Below are 23,784 nucleotides of genomic sequence, written 5' to 3'. Positions count from 1 at the left end.
GACTAATCAACCAAACTTTTTGGGTTGGGTTCTCTTTTATAGTCTGCAGGCATTAAATGAAAGAAGTCAGTGTTCCAGCAGAAGGAGACAACGTTTCAGAAAAGGCATTGTAGCAAACCAAAAAAGAAATTTTAAGCGCAGCAGAGTAACCAGTGCACATACCTGTTAGCTCAGGTGAGTTTAAAAGGCTGCTGTTGATAACAAGGGCATTTGCTAAATAGATGGTGTGTGTGCAACAATATACTGAAAGGTCAATTATATTGTGCAGCTTATCTCACCACCTGTAGTTATTTAGGTGAAAGCTCCAAAATGCTTGCCTAATATGTCTGTTTATCCAAAAGGAAGTAAAAAGGGAGAGCTAGAAAGATAGCATTGCATCACATTACATGGCAATGCAATGCACAGTTGCTGAAGTTGAACCAAAATGAGCTTGTAATCTGGCTTCTGCAACTTTGAACATGAAAAATCCAATGAGGAGAAGAAAAGCAAAGCCAAAGAGTCCATCCCAAAATCCGACAAACAAGCAAAATGAACAAAAAACATTGAATTCAATTCTTTCTGATTTTAGAAACTGCATTAAAGAAGGGGTGCACCGGTCCTGGAGATACTGCAATACCAGGTCAATGCGTGGAGTGGACAGAGCAAGCTCTTTTTCCATCTCCCTGTTCTAAAAATCCATTTAATATATGGTCCCCAGATAGGGGACGTATCAGATATTAAACTGATAAGAACAGATACTACACTTGATCTTAGCCAAAAGGCCGAGAAGCGATAACCAGAATTGGTTTCAAACTACGGAGCCACCCAAGGATCCTGAAAAGTCCATTTGTGGAGATGAGCTCCTGGACTCCCGTTAAGAAGACATGTTGTCAACCTCTAGATCCCTTACATGCCTGCACTTTTCGGCTTGCTGCTGCTGCAATCCACGCGTTTTAGATCTGCATAACTCCACCTCTTTAAACACAGCACCTTCACCCCCTGCTGTTCCCACCCGCCTCAACACCGTTGGAAGGGAGGAGAACCAATTAAGGCGGGGGGTGGGGTGGAACGAGCAGCTGTCTACCCTTAGCAGGAGGGCTCCTGATTACATACCTCTCCTGCTGCTGCTGCTGCTGGCTGTCCAGCAGCAGACTGAAGGTGGCTGCTGCTGTGCACAGGTATATAAAGGCTCAGAGCCTATTATGACACGCGCAGCCAGCGTTCCATTGCCACATTCCATCTACTGCAGGCAGGATACCTGGCTGGCTGAATGTCGCTGAGAAGCTCACAGAGACCGCCATAAGCAACAGTTTAACAGAATGCCACAGACTAATCAACCAAACTTTTTGGGTTGGGTTCTCTTTTATAGTCTGCAGGCATTAAATGAAAGAAGTCAGTGTTCCAGCAGAAGGAGACAACGTTTCAGAAAAGGCATTGTAGCAAACCAAAAAAGAAATTTTAAGCGCAGCAGAGTAACCAGCGCACATACCTGTTAGCTCAGGTGAGTTTAAAAGGCTGCTGTTGATAACAAGGGCATTTGCTAAATAGATGGTGTGTGTGCAACAATATACTGAAAGGTCAATTATATTGTGCAGCTTATCTCACCACCTGTAGTTATTTAGGTGAAAGCTCCAAAATGCTTGCCTAATATGTCTGTTTATCCAAAAGGAAGTAAAAAGGGAGAGCTAGAAAGATAGCATTGCATCACATTACATGGCAATGCAATGCACAGTTGCTGAAGTTGAACCAAAATGAGCTTGTAATCTGGCTTCTGCAACTTTGAACATGAAAAATCCAATGAGGAGAAGAAAAGCAAAGCCAAAGAGTCCATCCCAAAATCCGACAAACAAGCAAAATGAACAAAAAACATTGAATTCAATTCTTTCTGATTTTAGAAACTGCATTAAAGAAGGGGTGCACCGGTCCTGGAGATACTGCAATACCAGGTCAATGCGTGGAGTGGACAGAGCAAGCTCTTTTTCCATCTCCCTGTTCTAAAAATCCATTTAATATATGGTCCCCAGATAGGGGACGTATCAGATATTAAACTGATAAGAACAGATTTTTTTTTATCGAAAGCCCGAATTCGTGTACAAAACCCGAGTGCGCTTAAAAAAGTGACAAGTGCCACAAAAAAAGTGCACTAGGATGCTGGTCTTCTTGAAACCCTCTCCAAAAGGAGAAGGGTCCCCCAAACCATTCCCCGTCCCTCCGAGCCAGAAGGCCACAGCGAGGAACAGGGACAAATAGCCACCTCCAGCCGAAACCAGAGGCGACCCAATCTTACCCCCAATACCTGCCCGAGTTCTCACCCGAGCAAGGCACTGGGAGCCAAAAGACTGTGCTCCCCTCCCGGAAGAGGGGAGCCAACAACGCTCTCCTCCCGAAAGAGGAGAGCCAGGGGGGTTCAGGGGGGAGCGGAACCTGATGGCCACACACTCCCCCCCTAGACCTGCCAAGAGAGGAACCCGTTAGGGAACCGCATCCCGACAAAATCCTAGTAAGGACGTGGACACACGTGAATAAGTGGACACACAGTGACAAAAAAATTAAATAAATAGTGAAGGTTTCACAGTATAATACTGCCCGGACCTTCGACCGGGAATTGAAAAATTCCCCATCCTAAGGCCAGAAGGCCCGGAATAAGGGTGTGTGCGAAGAAAGAAAATTTGAAGTGCTTGTGCAAATGTGCCATAAACTCAAGTGGGGTTCCCAATCCCAGTGAGTTAAGGCACCCCAGGGTCACCACTCCTGGGGCACTTCACACTTCGGGCTTTCGATCTTCCCCGGCCCAATGGCGTCGATCCTGGGGGGCCATGCTTTCCACCAGATGACTATATTAGCCACCTGGCGTACTAACAAGCGCCTAAACCCCAGTGTGCATAATGTATCAATCTACTAGGGCGGCCAACATCCAAAACCGCCTTTTCGAAAGATACTACACTTGATCTTAGCCAAAAGGCCGAGAAGCGATAACCAGAATTGGTTTCAAACTACGGAGCCACCCAAGGATCCTGAAAAGTCCATTTGTGGAGATGAGCTCCTGGACTCCCGTTAAGAAGACATGTTGTCAACCTCTAGATCCCTTACATGCCTGCACTTTTCGGCTTGCTGCTGCTGCAATCCACGCGTTTTAGATCTGCATAACTCCACCTCTTTAAACACAGCACCTTCACCCCCTGCTGTTCCCACCCGCCTCAACACCGTTGGAAGGGAGGAGAACCAATTAAGGCGGGGGGTGGGGTGGAACGAGCAGCTGTCTACCCTTAGCAGGAGGGCTCCTGATTACATACCTCTCCTGCTGCTGCTGCTGCTGGCTGTCCAGCAGCAGACTGAAGGTGGCTGCTGCTGTGCACAGGTATATAAAGGCTCAGAGCCTATTATGACACGCGCAGCCAGCGTTCCATTGCCACATTCCATCTACTGCAGGCAGGATACCTGGCTGGCTGAATGTCGCTGAGAAGCTCACAGAGACCGCCATAAGCAACAGTTTAACAGAATGCCACAGACTAATCAACCAAACTTTTTGGGTTGGGTTCTCTTTTATAGTCTGCAGGCATTAAATGAAAGAAGTCAGTGTTCCAGCAGAAGGAGACAACGTTTCAGAAAAGGCATTGTAGCAAACCAAAAAAGAAATTTTAAGCGCAGCAGAGTAACCAGCGCACATACCTGTTAGCTCAGGTGAGTTTAAAAGGCTGCTGTTGATAACAAGGGCATTTGCTAAATAGATGGTGTGTGTGCAACAATATACTGAAAGGTCAATTATATTGTGCAGCTTATCTCACCACCTGTAGTTATTTAGGTGAAAGCTCCAAAATGCTTGCCTAATATGTCTGTTTATCCAAAAGGAAGTAAAAAGGGAGAGCTAGAAAGATAGCATTGCATCACATTACATGGCAATGCAATGCACAGTTGCTGAAGTTGAACCAAAATGAGCTTGTAATCTGGCTTCTGCAACTTTGAACATGAAAAATCCAATGAGGAGAAGAAAAGCAAAGCCAAAGAGTCCATCCCAAAATCCGACAAACAAGCAAAATGAACAAAAAACATTGAATTCAATTCTTTCTGATTTTAGAAACTGCATTAAAGAAGGGGTGCACCGGTCCTGGAGATACTGCAATACCAGGTCAATGCGTGGAGTGGACAGAGCAAGCTCTTTTTCCATCTCCCTGTTCTAAAAATCCATTTAATATATGGTCCCCAGATAGGGGACGTATCAGATATTAAACTGATAAGAAAAGATACTACACTTGATCTTAGCCAAAAGGCCGAGAAGCGATAACCAGAATTGGTTTCAAACTACGGAGCCACCCAAGGATCCTGAAAAGTCCATTTGTGGAGATGAGCTCCTGGACTCCCGTTAAGAAGACATGTTGTCAACCTCTAGATCCCTTACATGCCTGCACTTTTCGGCTTGCTGCTGCTGCAATCCACGCGTTTTAGATCTGCATAACTCCACCTCTTTAAACACAGCACCTTCACCCCCTGCTGTTCCCACCCGCCTCAACACCGTTGGAAGGGAGGAGAACCAATTAAGGCGGGGGGTGGGGTGGAACGAGCAGCTGTCTACCCTTAGCAGGAGGGCTCCTGATTACATACCTCTCCTGCTGCTGCTGCTGCTGGCTGTCCAGCAGCAGACTGAAGGTGGCTGCTGCTGTGCACAGGTATATAAAGGCTCAGAGCCTATTATGACACGCGCAGCCAGCGTTCCATTGCCACATTCCATCTACTGCAGGCAGGATACCTGGCTGGCTGAATGTCGCTGAGAAGCTCACAGAGACCGCCATAAGCAACAGTTTAACAGAATGCCACAGACTAATCAACCAAACTTTTTGGGTTGGGTTCTCTTTTATAGTCTGCAGGCATTAAATGAAAGAAGTCAGTGTTCCAGCAGAAGGAGACAACGTTTCAGAAAAGGCATTGTAGCAAACCAAAAAAGAAATTTTAAGCGCAGCAGAGTAACCAGTGCACATACCTGTTAGCTCAGGTGAGTTTAAAAGGCTGCTGTTGATAACAAGGGCATTTGCTAAATAGATGGTGTGTGTGCAACAATATACTGAAAGGTCAATTATATTGTGCAGCTTATCTCACCACCTGTAGTTATTTAGGTGAAAGCTCCAAAATGCTTGCCTAATATGTCTGTTTATCCAAAAGGAAGTAAAAAGGGAGAGCTAGAAAGATAGCATTGCATCACATTACATGGCAATGCAATGCACAGTTGCTGAAGTTGAACCAAAATGAGCTTGTAATCTGGCTTCTGCAACTTTGAACATGAAAAATCCAATGAGGAGAAGAAAAGCAAAGCCAAAGAGTCCATCCCAAAATCCGACAAACAAGCAAAATGAACAAAAAACATTGAATTCAATTCTTTCTGATTTTAGAAACTGCATTAAAGAAGGGGTGCACCGGTCCTGGAGATACTGCAATACCAGGTCAATGCGTGGAGTGGACAGAGCAAGCTCTTTTTCCATCTCCCTGTTCTAAAAATCCATTTAATATATGGTCCCCAGATAGGGGACGTATCAGATATTAAACTGATAAGAACAGATACTACACTTGATCTTAGCCAAAAGGCCGAGAAGCGATAACCAGAATTGGTTTCAAACTACGGAGCCACCCAAGGATCCTGAAAAGTCCATTTGTGGAGATGAGCTCCTGGACTCCCGTTAAGAAGACATGTTGTCAACCTCTAGATCCCTTACATGCCTGCACTTTTCGGCTTGCTGCTGCTGCAATCCACGCGTTTTAGATCTGCATAACTCCACCTCTTTAAACACAGCACCTTCACCCCCTGCTGTTCCCACCCGCCTCAACACCGTTGGAAGGGAGGAGAACCAATTAAGGCGGGGGGTGGGGTGGAACGAGCAGCTGTCTACCCTTAGCAGGAGGGCTCCTGATTACATACCTCTCCTGCTGCTGCTGCTGCTGGCTGTCCAGCAGCAGACTGAAGGTGGCTGCTGCTGTGCACAGGTATATAAAGGCTCAGAGCCTATTATGACACGCGCAGCCAGCGTTCCATTGCCACATTCCATCTACTGCAGGCAGGATACCTGGCTGGCTGAATGTCGCTGAGAAGCTCACAGAGACCGCCATAAGCAACAGTTTAACAGAATGCCACAGACTAATCAACCAAACTTTTTGGGTTGGGTTCTCTTTTATAGTCTGCAGGCATTAAATGAAAGAAGTCAGTGTTCCAGCAGAAGGAGACAACGTTTCAGAAAAGGCATTGTAGCAAACCAAAAAAGAAATTTTAAGCGCAGCAGAGTAACCAGCGCACATACCTGTTAGCTCAGGTGAGTTTAAAAGGCTGCTGTTGATAACAAGGGCATTTGCTAAATAGATGGTGTGTGTGCAACAATATACTGAAAGGTCAATTATATTGTGCAGCTTATCTCACCACCTGTAGTTATTTAGGTGAAAGCTCCAAAATGCTTGCCTAATATGTCTGTTTATCCAAAAGGAAGTAAAAAGGGAGAGCTAGAAAGATAGCATTGCATCACATTACATGGCAATGCAATGCACAGTTGCTGAAGTTGAACCAAAATGAGCTTGTAATCTGGCTTCTGCAACTTTGAACATGAAAAATCCAATGAGGAGAAGAAAAGCAAAGCCAAAGAGTCCATCCCAAAATCCGACAAACAAGCAAAATGAACAAAAAACATTGAATTCAATTCTTTCTGATTTTAGAAACTGCATTAAAGAAGGGGTGCATCGGTCCTGGAGATACTGCAATACCAGGTCAATGCGTGGAGTGGACAGAGCAAGCTCTTTTTCCATCTCCCTGTTCTAAAAATCCATTTAATATATGGTCCCCAGATAGGGGACGTATCAGATATTAAACTGATAAGAACAGATACTACACTTGATCTTAGCCAAAAGGCCGAGAAGCGATAACCAGAATTGGTTTCAAACTACGGAGCCACCCAAGGATCCTGAAAAGTCCATTTGTGGAGATGAGCTCCTGGACTCCCGTTAAGAAGACATGTTGTCAACCTCTAGATCCCTTACATGCCTGCACTTTTCGGCTTGCTGCTGCTGCAATCCACGCGTTTTAGATCTGCATAACTCCACCTCTTTAAACACAGCACCTTCACCCCCTGCTGTTCCCACCCGCCTCAACACCGTTGGAAGGGAGGAGAACCAATTAAGGCGGGGGGTGGGGTGGAACGAGCAGCTGTCTACCCTTAGCAGGAGGGCTCCTGATTACATACCTCTCCTGCTGCTGCTGCTGCTGGCTGTCCAGCAGCAGACTGAAGGTGGCTGCTGCTGTGCACAGGTATATAAAGGCTCAGAGCCTATTATGACACGCGCAGCCAGCGTTCCATTGCCACATTCCATCTACTGCAGGCAGGATACCTGGCTGGCTGAATGTCGCTGAGAAGCTCACAGAGACCGCCATAAGCAACAGTTTAACAGAATGCCACAGACTAATCAACCAAACTTTTTGGGTTGGGTTCTCTTTTATAGTCTGCAGGCATTAAATGAAAGAAGTCAGTGTTCCAGCAGAAGGAGACAACGTTTCAGAAAAGGCATTGTAGCAAACCAAAAAAGAAATTTTAAGCGCAGCAGAGTAACCAGCGCACATACCTGTTAGCTCAGGTGAGTTTAAAAGGCTGCTGTTGATAACAAGGGCATTTGCTAAATAGATGGTGTGTGTGCAACAATATACTGAAAGGTCAATTATATTGTGCAGCTTATCTCACCACCTGTAGTTATTTAGGTGAAAGCTCCAAAATGCTTGCCTAATATGTCTGTTTATCCAAAAGGAAGTAAAAAGGGAGAGCTAGAAAGATAGCATTGCATCACATTACATGGCAATGCAATGCACAGTTGCTGAAGTTGAACCAAAATGAGCTTGTAATCTGGCTTCTGCAACTTTGAACATGAAAAATCCAATGAGGAGAAGAAAAGCAAAGCCAAAGAGTCCATCCCAAAATCCGACAAACAAGCAAAATGAACAAAAAACATTGAATTCAATTCTTTCTGATTTTAGAAACTGCATTAAAGAAGGGGTGCACCGGTCCTGGAGATACTGCAATACCAGGTCAATGCGTGGAGTGGACAGAGCAAGCTCTTTTTCCATCTCCCTGTTCTAAAAATCCATTTAATATATGGTCCCCAGATAGGGGACGTATCAGATATTAAACTGATAAGAACAGATACTACACTTGATCTTAGCCAAAAGGCCGAGAAGCGATAACCAGAATTGGTTTCAAACTACGGAGCCACCCAAGGATCCTGAAAAGTCCATTTGTGGAGATGAGCTCCTGGACTCCCGTTAAGAAGACATGTTGTCAACCTCTAGATCCCTTACATGCCTGCACTTTTCGGCTTGCTGCTGCTGCAATCCACGCGTTTTAGATCTGCATAACTCCACCTCTTTAAACACAGCACCTTCACCCCCTGCTGTTCCCACCCGCCTCAACACCGTTGGAAGGGAGGAGAACCAATTAAGGCGGGGGGTGGGGTGGAACGAGCAGCTGTCTACCCTTAGCAGGAGGGCTCCTGATTACATACCTCTCCTGCTGCTGCTGCTGCTGGCTGTCCAGCAGCAGACTGAAGGTGGCTGCTGCTGTGCACAGGTATATAAAGGCTCAGAGCCTATTATGACACGCGCAGCCAGCGTTCCATTGCCACATTCCATCTACTGCAGGCAGGATACCTGGCTGGCTGAATGTCGCTGACAAGCTCACAGAGACCGCCATAAGCAACAGTTTAACAGAATGCCACAGACTAATCAACCAAACTTTTTGGGTTGGTTCTCTTTTATAGTCTGCAGGCATTAAATGAAAGAAGTCAGTGTTCCAGCAGAAGGAGACAACGTTTCAGAAAAGGCATTGTAGCAAACCAAAAAAGAAATTTTAAGCGCAGCAGAGTAACCAGCGCACATACCTGTTAGCTCAGGTGAGTTTAAAAGGCTGCTGTTGATAACAAGGGCATTTGCTAAATAGATGGTGTGTGTGCAACAATATACTGAAAGGTCAATTATATTGTGCAGCTTATTTCACCACCTGTAGTTATTTAGGTGAAAGCTCCAAAATGCTTGCCTAATATGTCTGTTTATCCAAAAGGAAGTAAAAAGGGAGAGCTACAAAGATAGCATTGCATCACATTACATGGCAATGCAATGCACAGTTGCTGAAGTTGAACCAAAATGAGCTTGTAATCTGGCTTCTGCAACTTTGAACATGAAAAATCCAATGAGGAGAAGAAAAGCAAAGCCAAAGAGTCCATCCCAAAATCCAACAAACAAGCAAAATGAACAAAAAACATTGAATTCAATTCTTTCTGATTTTAGAAACTGCATTAAAGAAGGGGTGCACCGGTCCTGGAGATACTGCAATACCAGGTCAATGCGTGGAGTGGACAGAGCAAGCTCTTTTTCCATCTCCCTGTTCTAAAAATCCATTTAATATATGGTCCCCAGATAGGGGACGTATCAGATATTAAACTGATAAGAACAGATACTACACTTGATCTTAGCCAAAAGGCCGAGAAGCGATAACCAGAATTGGTTTCAAACTACGGAGCCACCCAAGGATCCTGAAAAGTCCATTTGTGGAGATGAGCTCCTGGACTCCCGTTAAGAAGACATGTTGTCAACCTCTAGATCCCTTACATGCCTGCACTTTTCGGCTTGCTGCTGCTGCAATCCACGCGTTTTAGATCTGCATAACTCCACCTCTTTAAACACAGCACCTTCACCCCCTGCTGTTCCCACCCGCCTCAACACCGTTGGAAGGGAGGAGAACCAATTAAGGCGGGGGGTGGGGTGGAACGAGCAGCTGTCTACCCTTAGCAGGAGGGCTCCTGATTACATACCTCTCCTGCTGCTGCTGCTGCTGGCTGTCCAGCAGCAGACTGAAGGTGGCTGCTGCTGTGCACAGGTATATAAAGGCTCAGAGCCTATTATGACACGCGCAGCCAGCGTTCCATTGCCACATTCCATCTACTGCAGGCAGGATACCTGGCTGGCTGAATGTCGCTGAGAAGCTCACAGAGACCGCCATAAGCAACAGTTTAACAGAATGCCACAGACTAATCAACCAAACTTTTTGGGTTGGGTTCTCTTTTATAGTCTGCAGGCATTAAATGAAAGAAGTCAGTGTTCCAGCAGAAGGAGACAACGTTTCAGAAAAGGCATTGTAGCAAACCAAAAAAGAAATTTTAAGTGCAGCAGAGTAACCAGCGCACATACCTGTTAGCTCAGGTGAGTTTAAAAGGCTGCTGTTGATAACAAGGGCATTTGCTAAATAGATGGTGTGTGTGCAACAATATACTGAAAGGTCAATTATATTGTGCAGCTTATCTCACCACCTGTAGTTATTTAGGTGAAAGCTCCAAAATGCTTGCCTAATATGTCTGTTTATCCAAAAGGAAGTAAAAAGGGAGAGCTAGAAAGATAGCATTGCATCACATTACATGGCAATGCAATGCACAGTTGCTGAAGTTGAACCAAAATGAGCTTGTAATCTGGCTTCTGCAACTTTGAACATGAAAAATCCAATGAGGAGAAGAAAAGCAAAGCCAAAGAGTCCATCCCAAAATCCGACAAACAAGCAAAATGAACAAAAAACATTGAATTCAATTCTTTCTGATTTTAGAAACTGCATTAAAGAAGGGGTGCACCGGTCCTGGAGATACTGCAATACCAGGTCAATGCGTGGAGTGGACAGAGCAAGCTCTTTTTCCATCTCCCTGTTCTAAAAATCCATTTAATATATGGTCCCCAGATAGGGGACGTATCAGATATTAAACTGATAAGAACAGATTTTTTTTTTTTTTTTTTTTTTTTTTTCCCTCAGATGGGGAAATCCACGGTCTATAGTCACGACCAAAGGAACTTCCTTCCAAACAGCTGCATCATCTCAACGACACAAATGCTGCTCCCATCATCACCGGAAAATTTTTATTTCTTCTTTTTAAACCTTACACAGAAAACAAGATCAAGAAGTATTTACAAAATATCTCCACTTTTTAACTTTCCATATTCCCTCCGCATCCACTTCCCCTCTCCTCTTTTTGTCCCATAGGAAACACACATACATCTTCCCCATAATCACCTTCACACTATCCTTTACAGCAATTTCCTTCCTTTTAAACACATACACATTCCTCACATCCCATAACACTTCCTTTATACACGCAAGCATCAACCACAAGACTCTTTCCTTCGTCCCATCACATATTCCCAAACCAAACATAAACAACTCAAAGGACAACAAATTCACACCACACAATTCTTTACACAAAGGCCCCATTCTCCCAATCACATCTCTAGCATACTGGCAATTCCAAAAAACATGCAACACACTTTCCCTTCCACCACAGCCATTTCTTGGACACGTTTCACTCCTCACTAAACCTCTATTCCTCTGAAACTCTCTTACTGGCAACACTCCATGCAAAGACTGCCACACAACCTCATTCTTATTATTTGTCATACCACCCATCCGCACCTTCTTCCATACTTTTTGCACATCACACCCTCTCACCAAATTTATTCCACTCTCCATTTCTCTACACTCAATCATCCTGTACACAGCCTTCTTATTTCCCAACAACCTCACATCCACATCACACAACTCATACTTCACCAAAAACTTATAAACCCACACATACCACACGGGCACCTCAAAAGCAACCGGACACCGCAAATCCCTCTCTCTCCACTTCAAACGAAAAGAATAAGCCCCAAATAAATATCCACACATACATGAAAACTTTCCATCGCCCATAATCACTTTCAGCACAAACACCACAATATTCACACCCAAAAAAACTTCTAAATTTGGAAAACCCAAACCACCTTTCTCCATACGCTTCACCAACACTTCCCTCCGCGCCCTCTCCATTTTAGAATTCCACAAAAAAACAAACAAAATCCTATTCAATCCTCTCAAAACCATATAACCTGGTGGAAACACAACTGCAACATATAAAAAAATAGGCAACACCACGCTTTTAATGACTAAGATTTTTCCAAAGAAAGTAAGGCTTCTCAACTTCCAAAAACATAACTTCTTTTCAACCTTCTCTTTCGCGTCATCCCAACTTTCTTTCCCATCCAATCTTTCTGAAAACTTCACTCCCAAAACCTTAATGGGCCCACTCACTACGTTCACACCTACATCTCTACTCAAAATACCACTTCCAAAAACCTTACACTCACTCTTTTCCCAATTCACTTTAAATGCAGACGCACCACAAAAGTTAGACACTAACAACTTCACCCGCCTCACCGAACATTCAGAATCACATAATACACACACGTCATCCATATAACCACTCACCTTCCACTCTCTTCCTCCACCTCCCGGCACTTGCACACCTCGAACCACTTTATCCTTCCTCAACATACACAACAAAGGTTCAATTGCACAAATAAAAGCCACAGGGGATAACGGACACCCCTGCCTCACGCCCGAATGCACATTCACTCTCCTACCGACATAACCGTTCATTAAAACACAACTATAAATATCTGTATATAGACTTCTCACTCTCCCAACAAAATCAGCAGGAAAACCCATTCTCAGCAACACTCTAAACAAAAAACCATGCGACAACCTATCATACGCCTTTTCAAAATCCAGGCTCAACAAAAACACACTCTTCTTCCGGCTCATACAATCCCATAGACAATCTCTCAATATACACACACACTCGTGAATCCGTCTCCCAGGTACTGCACAACACTGCTCATCCCCAATCACACTCTCTATCACATCACGCATCCTATTTGCCATTAATTTTGCGTAGATCTTATAATCACAGTTCAATAATGTTATTGGCCTCCAGTTTTTCAGACTCTTCAAATCACCCTTTTTCGGAATCAATACAACCATACCTGCACGCATACTACCTGCCACCTCCATATTTTCCCACATATACTTACAAAAATCCACAAAATCACTCCCAATCACATCCCACATCATGCGGTAAAATTCTACTGGAAGACCATCCTCCCCCGGCGTCTTATTCAAAGCCATACTACACATAACCTTCCATACTTCATCACTTGTCACAGCATCCATCAGCCTCTCTCTTTCCGCCTCATTCAATTTACTCTCTAACGTACTCAAAACATCATTCTCCAAACACTCATCCCTCCACTTTACAGCATACAAATCCTCATAAAACTTTGCCACTTCCTCACACATATCCTCTCCACTCACCTCGCTTCCATCTGCTCCATTCAACACACACATATTTTGCTTTTTCCCAAAAACCTTCTTGAAAAAAAAACGTGAACATTTTTCATCATACTCCAAATTATCAACTTTTGCTCTAAAGACAATACTCCTCCCTTTTTCCAACAAGAACTCATGAACCTCCTTTTTCACTTGTAAAATATCCTCCTCCACCTCCATCCCTCCCTCCCTCAATTTATACAAGAAACTTAAACGTGCATTTAAACTCACAAAATGTCTCCTCTTGACTGCTGCCATCTTATAACCCAAATTTTTGAAAAAAATTTTTGTCTGTTTTTTAACCCAATCCCACCACCCACAAACATTCCCAAAACCATTTTTACACTCACACCACTCCTCATACCGTCTTGCATATTCCTTTCTTACTTCCTCATACTCCAATAACTTAACATTCAACTTCCACAAACCTTTCCCAAACACCCCATTCACATTCACATCCAACTCACACGACATGCACACATGATCTGAAAACAAAACATTCTCCTGCTTATAGTCAACAGGAATCATATTTTTTGAAATAAAACAGTAATCCAATCTAGATTGTATTCTTCCACTTTCGGAAAAGAAGGTATTTAACAAAGGCCTCACTTTACATACACTTTGCATATCATGCAAATCAAAATCACTAACCAACTCTAACAAAGTTTTCCCAGACACATCCACATTCACTCTCCCCACATCACAATTCATATCACCCACAATCACCACAGGCATTCTTCCCGGAACAAAAAGTTTAATTTTTTCAAATAACTTTTTCCGGTCATTTTTCTCCACCGGCGCATAAACATTAATAACACAAAATTTAACATTTTTATACTCAAAATTTGCTAAAATGCACCTCCCCACATCAATCACCACATAATCACTCAAAACCACCTCCCTCCCTTTAACTAAAATCCCCACACCATCATTTTTATTACATGCACTCCCCGACCACACAGATGCTCCATGAGACCATTCATCTCCTCTCACCCCATCCACCACTCCACACTCTTGCAAACAAAAAATCGATGCATTCTTCATAGCCAAAAAATCAAAAATTGCAGCCCTCCTGGCCTTATTTTTAAACACTCTCACATTTTGTGAAATTATAGTAAAACCCATTTTTTCCTTTTTTAAACCTCCTAAAAAAAACGAAAACAGAAAAGTTACAAAAACACTACAAAAACTCCACTCACAAGAAAAAGCCTTTGACTTAAGTCAAAGCTTATAATAGGCATTATCACGCATATTGCAAGGCAACCTTAACCAGCACCCCCACTATCTTCTTCCACCATCTGAACCGAGCAACTCGTTTCCGAGCCGCTAGCAGCATCACCATCACCCCACCTTGCTTTCTTGGCACCCACTTTTCGCTGCGGTGCCTTGATATCTTCTTCATCATTTGCCCCACCACCCTCCCTGTGACACTTTCTACTCCCCCCACCCTCATCGGAGAAGTACTCCTCAATATTCTCAGGATCTGAAGGGTGTGATGACCCTTCCCCAGTTTCCATACAATCTGCAGCATCTACAACGTCCTGAAAGTCCAACGTATCCGGACACCTTCCTTCTCCCGCTGCATTCATCTGCCCCTCCATTCTCCTCAATTCTTTCACAAGCTCCTTCTCCATTTTAGGTGCCTTTTTCTCCTTCTGGTAAGCAGGCCTCAGACTCACAGTTTCAGGGGCAGACCTTTCACTCCGCCTCCTCTGCTCTCTCTCCATTCTAGCAGTTTCTCTTTCTATCTGCTGCAAAACCCTCCTCTCCTCCTCCTCCTTTTTCCTCTCCTTATCAGTTTTCCTGGGCACACCCTGCGGGCAATCTTTAAACATGTGCTCACCACTTCCACACATGTCACAAGCCTTGGGCTTCGGGCACGCACTTGCCACATGCCCCTCCTCTTTGCAGTTACGGCAACATTGCCCTTTCTTACATGCATCCTGCACATGTCCAAAGCAGTAACATTTCCTGCAATACATAGGCTGCCCTACATAGTAAAGGAAGCCCCTATGTCCCGCCACAGAAAAATTCGCAGGAGGATGTCTAAAGCCTCCCACACTTCCAGGATCCTTCTTCAGTTTCACCCGAAACTTGTATTTGCAGTTGAAAATACCTAAAGAATTAAACTGCTTTTCCCCTTTACGCACATAATCACAGTACCGTGCAAGGAAGCCTTCAAGCAATGCTGGCTCAGTAAAAGGGTTATAAACTGTTACCCACACAATCTTTTCTTGAAGTCCAAACAAGGGTTCAAACCACACCCCTTCCAAGAAAGGATCATCAGTGTGACTCCGAAGCCACTCAAACACATCAAGGCAGGTATTTTCTTCTACAAAAGTCACGTCATATGTACCTGATTTAGGAAACTCGTTGACGCTGTAGAAGTCGCCTCGTTTTGCTCCAGCTTTTCCTTCCAAAAGTTTCTCCACGATGAAGGACACATTATTCCTCTCGGAAACTGATGGATCCACTCCAAATCGGATAGTATTCTTCACGAAGTTCATCTTCAAAACCTGTCGGTATAATACCACAGAAAATCGCCAAATCCTTTCGCAAAAAGGCCTGGATTCCTCCAGAGAACTCGCACCTATCAGGCTGCAACCAAATGGTCTTAGCCAAAAGGCCGAGAAGCGATAACCAGAATTGGTTTCAAACTACGGAGCCACCCAAGGAACCTGAAAAGTCCATTTGTGGAGATGAGCTCCTGGACTCCCGTTAAGAAGACATGTTGTCAACCTCTAGATCCCTTACATGCCTGCACTTTTCGGCTTGCTGCTGCTGCAATCCACGCGTTTTAGATCTGCATAACTCCACCTCTTTAAACACAGCACCTTCACCCCCTGCTGTTCCCACCCGCCTCAACACCGTTGGAAGGGAGGAGAACCAATTAAGGCGGGGGGTGGGGTGGAACGAGCAGCTGTCTACCCTTAGCAGGAGGGCTCCTGATTACATACCTCTCCTGCTGCTGCTGCTGCTGGCTGTCCAGCAGCAGACTGAAGGTGGCTGCTGCTGTGCACAGGTATATAAAGGCTCAGAGCCTATTATGACACGCGCAGCCAGCGTTCCATTGCCACATTCCATCTACTGCAGGCAGGATACCTGGCTGGCTGAATGTCGCTGAGAAGCTCACAGAGACCGCCATAAGCAACAGTTTAACAGAATGCCACAGACTAATCAACCAAACTTTTTGGGTTGGGTTCTCTTTTATAGTCTGCAGGCATTAAATGAAAGAAGTCAGTGTTCCAGCAGAAGGAGACAACGTTTCAGAAAAGGCATTGTAGCAAACCAAAAAAGAAATTTTAAGCGCAGCAGAGTAACCAGCGCACATACCTGTTAGCTCAGGTGAGTTTAAAAGGCTGCTGTTGATAACAAGGGCATTTGCTAAATAGCTGGTGTGTGTGCAACAATATACTGAAAGGTCAATTATATTGTGCAGCTTATCTCACCACCTGTAGTTATTTAGGTGAAAGCTCCAAAATGCTTGCCTAATATGTCTGTTTATCCAAAAGGAAGTAAAAAGGGAGAGCTAGAAAGATAGCATTGCATCACATTACATGGCAATGCAATGCACAGTTGCTGAAGTTGAACCAAAATGAGCTTGTAATCTGGCTTCTGCAACTTTGAACATGAAAAATCCAATGAGGAGAAGAAAAGCAAAGCCAAAGAGTCCATCCCAAAATCCGACAAACAAGCAAAATGAACAAAAAACATTGAATTCAATTCTTTCTGATTTTAGAAACTGCATTAAAGAAGGGGTGCACCGGTCCTGGAGATACTGCAATACCAGGTCAATGCGTGGAGTGGACAGAGCAAGCTCTTTTTCCATCTCCCTGTTCTAAAAATCCATTTAATATATGGTCCCCAGATAGGGGACGTATCAGATATTAAACTGATAAGAACAGATACTACACTTGATCTTAGCCAAAAGGCCGAGAAGCGATAACCAGAATTGGTTTCAAACTACGGAGCCACCCAAGGATCCTGAAAAGTCCATTTGTGGAGATGAGCTCCTGGACTCCCGTTAAGAAGACATGTTGTCAACCTCTAGATCCCTTACATGCCTGCACTTTTCGGCTTGCTGCTGCTGCAATCCACGCGTTTTAGATCTGCATAACTCCACCTCTTTAAACACAGCACCTTCACCCCCTGCTGTTCCCACCCGCCTCAACACCGTTGGAAGGGAGGAGAACCAATTAAGGCGGGGGGTGGGGTGGAACGAGCAGCTGTCTACCCTTAGCAGGAGGGCTCTTGATTACATACCTCTCCTGCTGCTGCTGCTGGCTGTCCAGCAGCAGACTGAAGGTGGCTGCTGCTGTGTACAGGTATATAAAGGCTCAGAGCCTATTATGACACGCGCAGCCAGCGTTCCATTGCCACATTCCATCTACTGCAGGCAGGATACCTGGCTGGCTGAATGTCGCTGAGAAGCTCACAGAGACCGCCATAAGCAACAGTTTAACAGAATGCCACAGACTAATCAACCAAACTTTTTGGGTTGGGTTCTCTTTTATAGTCTGCAGGCATTAAATGAAAGAAGTCAGTGTTCCAGCAGAAGGAGACAACGTTTCAGAAAAGGCATTGTAGCAAACCAAAAAAGAAATTTTAAGCGCAGCAGAGTAACCAGCGCACATACCTGTTAGCTCAGGTGAGTTTAAAAGGCTGCTGTTGATAACAAGGGCATTTGCTAAATAGATGGTGTGTGTGCAACAATATACTGAAAGGTCAATTATATTGTGCAGCTTATCTCACCACCTGTAGTTATTTAGGTGAAAGCTCCAAAATGCTTGCCTAATATGTCTGTTTATCCAAAAGGAAGTAAAAAGGGAGAGCTAGAAAGATAGCATTGCATCACATTACATGGCAATGCAATGCACAGTTGCTGAAGTTGAACCAAAATGAGCTTGTAATCTGGCTTCTGCAACTTTGAACATGAAAAATCCAATGAGGAGAAGAAAAGCAAAGCCAAAGAGTCCATCCCAAAATCCGACAAACAAGCAAAATGAACAAAAAACATTGAATTCAATTCTTTCTGATTTTAGAAACTGCATTAAAGAAGGGGTGCACCGGTCCTGGAGATACTGCAATACCAGGTCAATGCGTGGAGTGGACAGAGCAAGCTCTTTTTCCATCTCCCTGTTCTAAAAATCCATTTAATATATGGTCCCCAGATAGGGGACGTATCAGATATTAAACTGATAAGAACAGATTTTTTGATTGAATATATCTTTTATTAGCACAAAAAATAAGTTAACAGACAGTGTACAGTGCCGCAGCCCAGTACACACAGAATTCTACATCATATTTACATAGCATGAGGATACGACGCACTAACTAGACACATCACACCCCTATGCTACACAAAACACTCAATCTGAAAGAAAAAGCATGTCAATCAATACAGTACGACGAACCGTGATAAGGGATGGGGATTGGGAAAAAGGGGATGGGGAGGGGAAAATCACAGGCCCGAAGCTTTATTGAAAGACAAGACACATAAGGGGAGAGGGGGAGGAGGGGTTTAGTCCTCGTCCTCGTCCTCCGGACCGTCCATGATGGAATAGTCTCTGAGCAGGCTGTGGATCAGCCTGCGGCAGTCCTGGATGGACATCCTCTCCCTCCTCAAGATGAGCCGGTTCCTGGCGACCCAAACGGCATCCTTGAAGCAGTTCATAAGGCGCCAAGCCTCCTGGATGGCTCCGACGTTATGAACCCCAGGGAAGAGTCCGTAAAGCACAGAATGGTGCGATAGGCTCGCCCTGGGGACAGAGTTCCTCAGGTCGTCCTCAAGTGCAGTCAATAGGCGCTGTGCAAATCCGCAGTCCCAAAAAGTGTGCAAAGATGTTTCCTCCACGAAGGGGCACCTTGGGCAGTACCGGGTCTTGCACAGGTTCCGGGCATGCATGAATGACCGGACGGGCAGTCCGCCCTGAATCGCCATCCACGACAAGTCCTTGTGCCCGTTGGTCAGCCTGTCAGATGACACATTTGTCCACACAGTCTCCAGCGTGTCCTGGTGAAGTCCTGTGATGTTCTCCACGTCATCCTTGGCTCTGATTAGCTTGTGGATAGTTTTGGGCTTCCACAAGTCGGGCTTGAGTCCCTCCAGTTGATGCTCCCCCACAAATCGAACGACGTCTCTGTAGAACCATGGCGTCGTCCAGTTGTAGGGGAAGGAGCTGTCCCACTTGTCCCAGCCGAGTCGCCTCCAAAGAGGAAGCAGGAAGAAGCGAGACATGGACCTGCCCGCGGAGCCATTCTTGACTTGCAAAGTCCGGCGGACACAATCACACACAAAAGAGGATCGCAGGAGGGTGGGGATATCTGGAACGCCCTTCCCACCCTTGCGAGGCTCCTTGTACATGACGGCCCGCCTGACTCTGTCCATCTTGGATCCCCAGACAAAGTGAAACACTGTCCTGGTAATGGCCCTGCACACAGTGACGTGTGGGGGCCAGGCCTGCGCCGTGTACTGCAAGACGGGCAGGACCTCATTACGCAGGACGAGTGCCTTACCCTCACAAGTGAGGTGTCTGAGGCTCCAGAGTCCGATCCGTTGCTTCACCTTGGCCAAGCGTTCTTGCCAGGACTTGAGGGCCGCTCCTTCCTTCCCGAACCAGACTCCCAGCACCTTGAGGAAATCCGGTTGAATGTTGAAGGGGAAGGGGGCGGAGGAGGCCGGCTGCCAATCCCCGAAGAGCATGGCTTCCGACTTCCTGCAGTTGACTTTGGCCCCTGAAGCCCGGCCGAACCTCTCACACGTCTGGACGAGGGCGTCGACTGAACCACGATCAGCGCAGAAGACGGTGACGTCGTCCATGTAGAGCGAGCACTTGACCTCGTGTCGTCCCGGACCCGGTGCGGTGATCCCTCTGATCTCTCCATTCTGCCGGATAGCCTCTGCGAAGAGTTCTATAACACAAACAAAAGGAAGAGGTGATAGAGGGCAGCCTTGTCTGACCCCAGAGAGGACAGGGAAGGGGTCAGTCTTCCAGCCGTTCACCAACACCGAGCTGTGGATATCAAAATACATCAGACGGACATACGAACAAAACATGTTACCCAAACCTAACCGGTGCAGAGCTCGGCCCATGAACTCGTGGGAAACCCGGTCGAAGGCCTTCTCCTGATCCAAGGAGACCAGGGCCTCGTGTGCGCGGCGGACCTTGATGTACTCGACCGTGTCCCGCACGAGAGCGAGGCTGTCTGCGATGCGACGTCCAGGGATGCCGCAGGTCTGGTCCGGGTGGATGATCCGTCCGATGACCGTCTTAAGTCGTGTCGCCATCGTCTTGGCCAGGATCTTGTAGTCCACGTTGAGCAGAGTGATGGGACGCCAATTCCTCAGGTCGCACCTCTCTCCCTTCCGCTTGTACAGGATCGTGACCATTCCTTCCCTCAAAGATGGAGGCATTCTACCCTCCACCACCATCTCCTCGTACAGGTCCAACAGGTCCGGACAGATGAGGTCTCCCAGCACTACATAGAGCTCCGCTGGAAGACCATCACTGCCCGGGGTCCTGCCGGTCCTAAAGGATTTAGCGGCAGAGAGCAATTCGCCCACCATCAGAGGTTTGTCCAAGGCTGCCGTGCCTGCAGGATCAAGATGGTTAGTGATACCTGACAGGAACTTATCAGCAGCGTCGGGGTCGGTAGTCTTGTGGGAGTAGAGTTCGCTGTAGAAGTCGCTGACGACCCTCATCACGTCCTCCTTCCCACGTCGCATGTTTCCGCTCTCGTCTCGCAGCTCGTTCAGGGGCGTGTGACCGGCATGAAGTTTCCTGAAAAAGAATGAGTTACATTTCTCACCCTTCTCCAGATTCTCCACTTTGGAACGGAAGATGATTCGCTTGGACTCCTCCTCAAAGTGCCTTTTCAGGCTCTTCTTGGTCTCCTCCAGCTCCTCCCTCACGTCCCAGCCGCAGTGAAGAAGGTCCTGCAGCGACCGCAGCTCGCGCTGCAGCCCTCTGAAGTCCCTCCTCTTCTCACACTCCTGTTGTCGACCCTTGGCCTGAAAGAAACAGCGAAACTCAAGTTTAACATATTCCCACCAATCAGAGACTGTTTGGAAGCTACCCTTGTAGGACTGCCACATTGCGTAGGCTGCTCTCAGCTCCTCCATGACTTCATCCTGAGCCAGCAGAGCACAATTCAGCTTCCAGGAGCTGGGGCCGGACGGAAAACCGTCGCCGAGGACACCTTGTAAGTGAATGGCTCTGTGGTCGGAGAAGAAGCAGGAGACCATCGAGTGCCTACTCTGCCTGACTGCCCGAGAGGTGAACACAAAGTCAATCCTGGAGCGGAGTGAGCCATCGGGTCGGCTCCACGAATAGTTCGTGGAGCCTCTCCCCATGGAGCCCACCACGTCCTGAAGAGAGGCCTCGGTTACCATCTCGATGAGCAGCTTGGACGTGATGTCCAACTTGGCAGATGTGCCAGAACTACGACCGTCCTCCTCGATGGGGCAGTTGAAATCCCCGGCCATCACTAAGGTCCTGGTGGTGGCAAGCTGAAGCCGCAGGGTCTGGAAAAGCTCCAAACGCTCATTCTTCAGTGGGGACGCATACACGTTGATGAACCTGACAGGTTCTCCCGCCCAGTTGCCATCTACAACAAGAGCCCTGCCGCAGATGAGCTCCTGGACGGACTCAAGCGTGAATGCGCCCCCCCTGATCAGAATTGCGACCCCCGCAGACTTGCAGTCACCCCCACCGGACCAGTAGGATGGACCGTGGGACCACTCCCTGGCCAGATGTTTGAAGGACTTAGAGGAGGGAAGGGAACATTCCTGCAACATATAAACATCACACAACTGGGAAGTAAGGAAGGCATAAATAGTCTGACGTCTGAACTTGTCCTTGATGCTCCTGACATTAATGGAAAATAAGTTAATATTAGCCATCATGTAGGGAAAAAAGAAAAAGTTAGCGCAGGCAATACACCTTAGTTACCACTCCGGTCGGGTGGTCCCTCGTCGGTGTTGACTGCTGGTGACGGGATCACCAGCAGGCCCTCTTCCTCCATCTGGTCAAGCAGCGCCGCCTCAATCTCGGCGACCACCAGTTCCTCCTCTTCTGGCTCGGCCACCAGGGTCTCAACCATGTGCTCCATCTCTTCTGGCTCAGGGAGGGTATCCTCCTTTTCGCCTACGAAATCCAGAATCTTCTTTTTGGAGGATTCAGTAGCAGGGCTGTCCTCCACCTTCCTCTTTCCCCGGGTTGGAACTGGGGAGACAAGAAGGGGAAAATCCTCCTCGGAATAGATAGCGGCGGGTGGAGGAAAGGTTAATTCCACCGCTACCATGGTCTGGGGAGGGAGAGTGGCTGCCGGGGCAGGGGAAAGGACACCTGCTGAGGAGTAGGGGAAGGAGGAAGAGGAAGTGGAATCCTCAGCAGGGGTGGCCGGGGTGGGGGGGGATTGGACGGGGGTGGCAGGGGGAGGGATCGAGAGAGGGGTGACAGAACTCTTACCCTCCTTTGACTTTTTCTTCTGCTTCGGAGCTGCTGGGACCGTCGCTGGGGCTTTGGCCACCGACTCCTTGACCGCTTTGGCCTTGGTCGTCTCGGCCTTGGCCGCTGGGGCCTTGGTCGTCGCGTCCTTGACCTTCACAGGCCTGGTCGTCGGGGCCTTGTCCTCCGTAGCTGGGGTCGTCGCAACCACCGATGCCCAGGATCTCTCACGCCTGGGGCAATCCTTGTACAGATGAGCCGCCAGCCCACACAGGTTGCAGGACGTCTTCTTCGGGCAGTCCTTCGAGCTGTGTCCCGTCACTCGACAAATCCTGCAGGCATCCTCCTTGCAGTCCTTCATCTCGTGGCCGTTCTTGCCGCATCTCCTGCAGTTCCGCGGCATGTCCGGGTAATAGATGAGGCCGTAGGAGTTGCCCAGGGAGAATGTCGGGGGCAGGTGCCGAAGTCCGTCTGAGTACGCCAGGTCCCTGTGAAGTCTAACGGTCACCGACCACTTACCTGTCCAGAAGCCGAGTCCATTCAGGATGTGAGAGGGTTCCTTCACAACCAAACAGAAGCGTCTCAGGAAGGTACAGATGTCTTGGCCTGGGGTGTGCGGGTTGCGCATGGAGACCGTGATCCTCCTTTCATCCCTCTGGATAGGGCAGCTACCTGTAAAGGCAGAGAAAGAATTATCCGGTCCTTTTGCGCTTACCATTTCCCAGAACCTCCTGCAGGTGTTCACAGTGGCGAAGGTGACGAAGAAGATCCCCGTCAAGAAGGTCTGGATGCTGAGGGTGTCCGACCTGGAGAAGCCTCGATCCAGCAGCATCTTCTGGCAGAACACGTCCGAGGACATGTCCGGCACCCTCCCATCCACTTCCTTCAGCTTCAGGGCCACCGTCTGCCGCATCCATGGCTCCAGGGCTGGAGCTTCGTGGCGGGGCTTCTGGGGTCCCTTCTGCTGGCCAGTCGTGGAGGCAGAGTCCTTGGGGTCAGAATCGGCTCCTGGCTGGGCCCTCCTGGCTGTCCCCAGCTCCAGGCTCTTCTTTTCGGCCTTCCTCGCAGCGCTTGCCATGGCTTTCCTCCTGCAGTTACTTCTTGGAGCTGGATCTGGAACTCTTCCCGGAATGGGTGGAGCTATGCAGATTCTTCTCCCGTCG

The 23,784-nt window shown here is 47.0% G+C and overlaps 9 non-coding genes and 2 pseudogenes across 9 annotated transcripts; all 11 read right to left on the bottom strand.

Annotated features, from left to right (window-relative positions):
• Nucleotides 1-582: 582 nt before the first annotated feature.
• On the bottom strand, nucleotides 583-773 carry LOC141149271 (U2 spliceosomal RNA). The gene has a single exon (XR_012245575.1). It is a non-coding gene; the product is annotated as a U2 spliceosomal RNA (small nuclear RNA).
• A 1,115-nt stretch (nucleotides 774-1,888) lies between these two features.
• Nucleotides 1,889-2,069, bottom strand: LOC141150357 (U2 spliceosomal RNA; annotated as a pseudogene).
• Nucleotides 2,070-2,861: 792 nt separating this feature from the next.
• On the bottom strand, nucleotides 2,862-2,953 carry LOC141151279 (U2 spliceosomal RNA; annotated as a pseudogene).
• A 1,115-nt stretch (nucleotides 2,954-4,068) lies between these two features.
• On the bottom strand, nucleotides 4,069-4,259 carry LOC141149990 (U2 spliceosomal RNA). The gene has a single exon (XR_012246265.1). It is a non-coding gene; the product is annotated as a U2 spliceosomal RNA (small nuclear RNA).
• A 1,115-nt stretch (nucleotides 4,260-5,374) lies between these two features.
• On the bottom strand, nucleotides 5,375-5,565 carry LOC141149270 (U2 spliceosomal RNA). The gene has a single exon (XR_012245574.1). It is a non-coding gene; the product is annotated as a U2 spliceosomal RNA (small nuclear RNA).
• Nucleotides 5,566-6,680: 1,115 nt separating this feature from the next.
• LOC141149444 (U2 spliceosomal RNA) lies at nucleotides 6,681-6,871 on the bottom strand. Its single transcript, XR_012245741.1, has one exon. It is a non-coding gene; the product is annotated as a U2 spliceosomal RNA (small nuclear RNA).
• Nucleotides 6,872-7,986: 1,115 nt separating this feature from the next.
• Nucleotides 7,987-8,177, bottom strand: LOC141149269 (U2 spliceosomal RNA). The gene has a single exon (XR_012245573.1). It is a non-coding gene; the product is annotated as a U2 spliceosomal RNA (small nuclear RNA).
• A 1,114-nt stretch (nucleotides 8,178-9,291) lies between these two features.
• Nucleotides 9,292-9,482, bottom strand: LOC141149268 (U2 spliceosomal RNA). The gene has a single exon (XR_012245572.1). It is a non-coding gene; the product is annotated as a U2 spliceosomal RNA (small nuclear RNA).
• A 1,115-nt stretch (nucleotides 9,483-10,597) lies between these two features.
• On the bottom strand, nucleotides 10,598-10,792 carry LOC141150728 (U2 spliceosomal RNA). The gene has a single exon (XR_012246852.1). It is a non-coding gene; the product is annotated as a U2 spliceosomal RNA (small nuclear RNA).
• A 6,133-nt stretch (nucleotides 10,793-16,925) lies between these two features.
• LOC141149267 (U2 spliceosomal RNA) lies at nucleotides 16,926-17,116 on the bottom strand. The gene has a single exon (XR_012245571.1). It is a non-coding gene; the product is annotated as a U2 spliceosomal RNA (small nuclear RNA).
• Nucleotides 17,117-18,228: 1,112 nt separating this feature from the next.
• On the bottom strand, nucleotides 18,229-18,421 carry LOC141150255 (U2 spliceosomal RNA). The gene has a single exon (XR_012246512.1). It is a non-coding gene; the product is annotated as a U2 spliceosomal RNA (small nuclear RNA).
• Nucleotides 18,422-23,784: the final 5,363 nt, after the last annotated feature.

This window comes from Phyllobates terribilis, unplaced genomic scaffold, assembly GCF_046119375.1.
Source record: "Phyllobates terribilis strain yellow unplaced genomic scaffold, ASM4611937v1 Scaffold_5__5_contigs__length_657084704, whole genome shotgun sequence".
In the NCBI taxonomy this organism is placed as follows: Eukaryota; Metazoa; Chordata; class Amphibia; order Anura; family Dendrobatidae; genus Phyllobates; species Phyllobates terribilis.
This window is presented reverse-complemented; position numbering and strand designations above follow the sequence as displayed.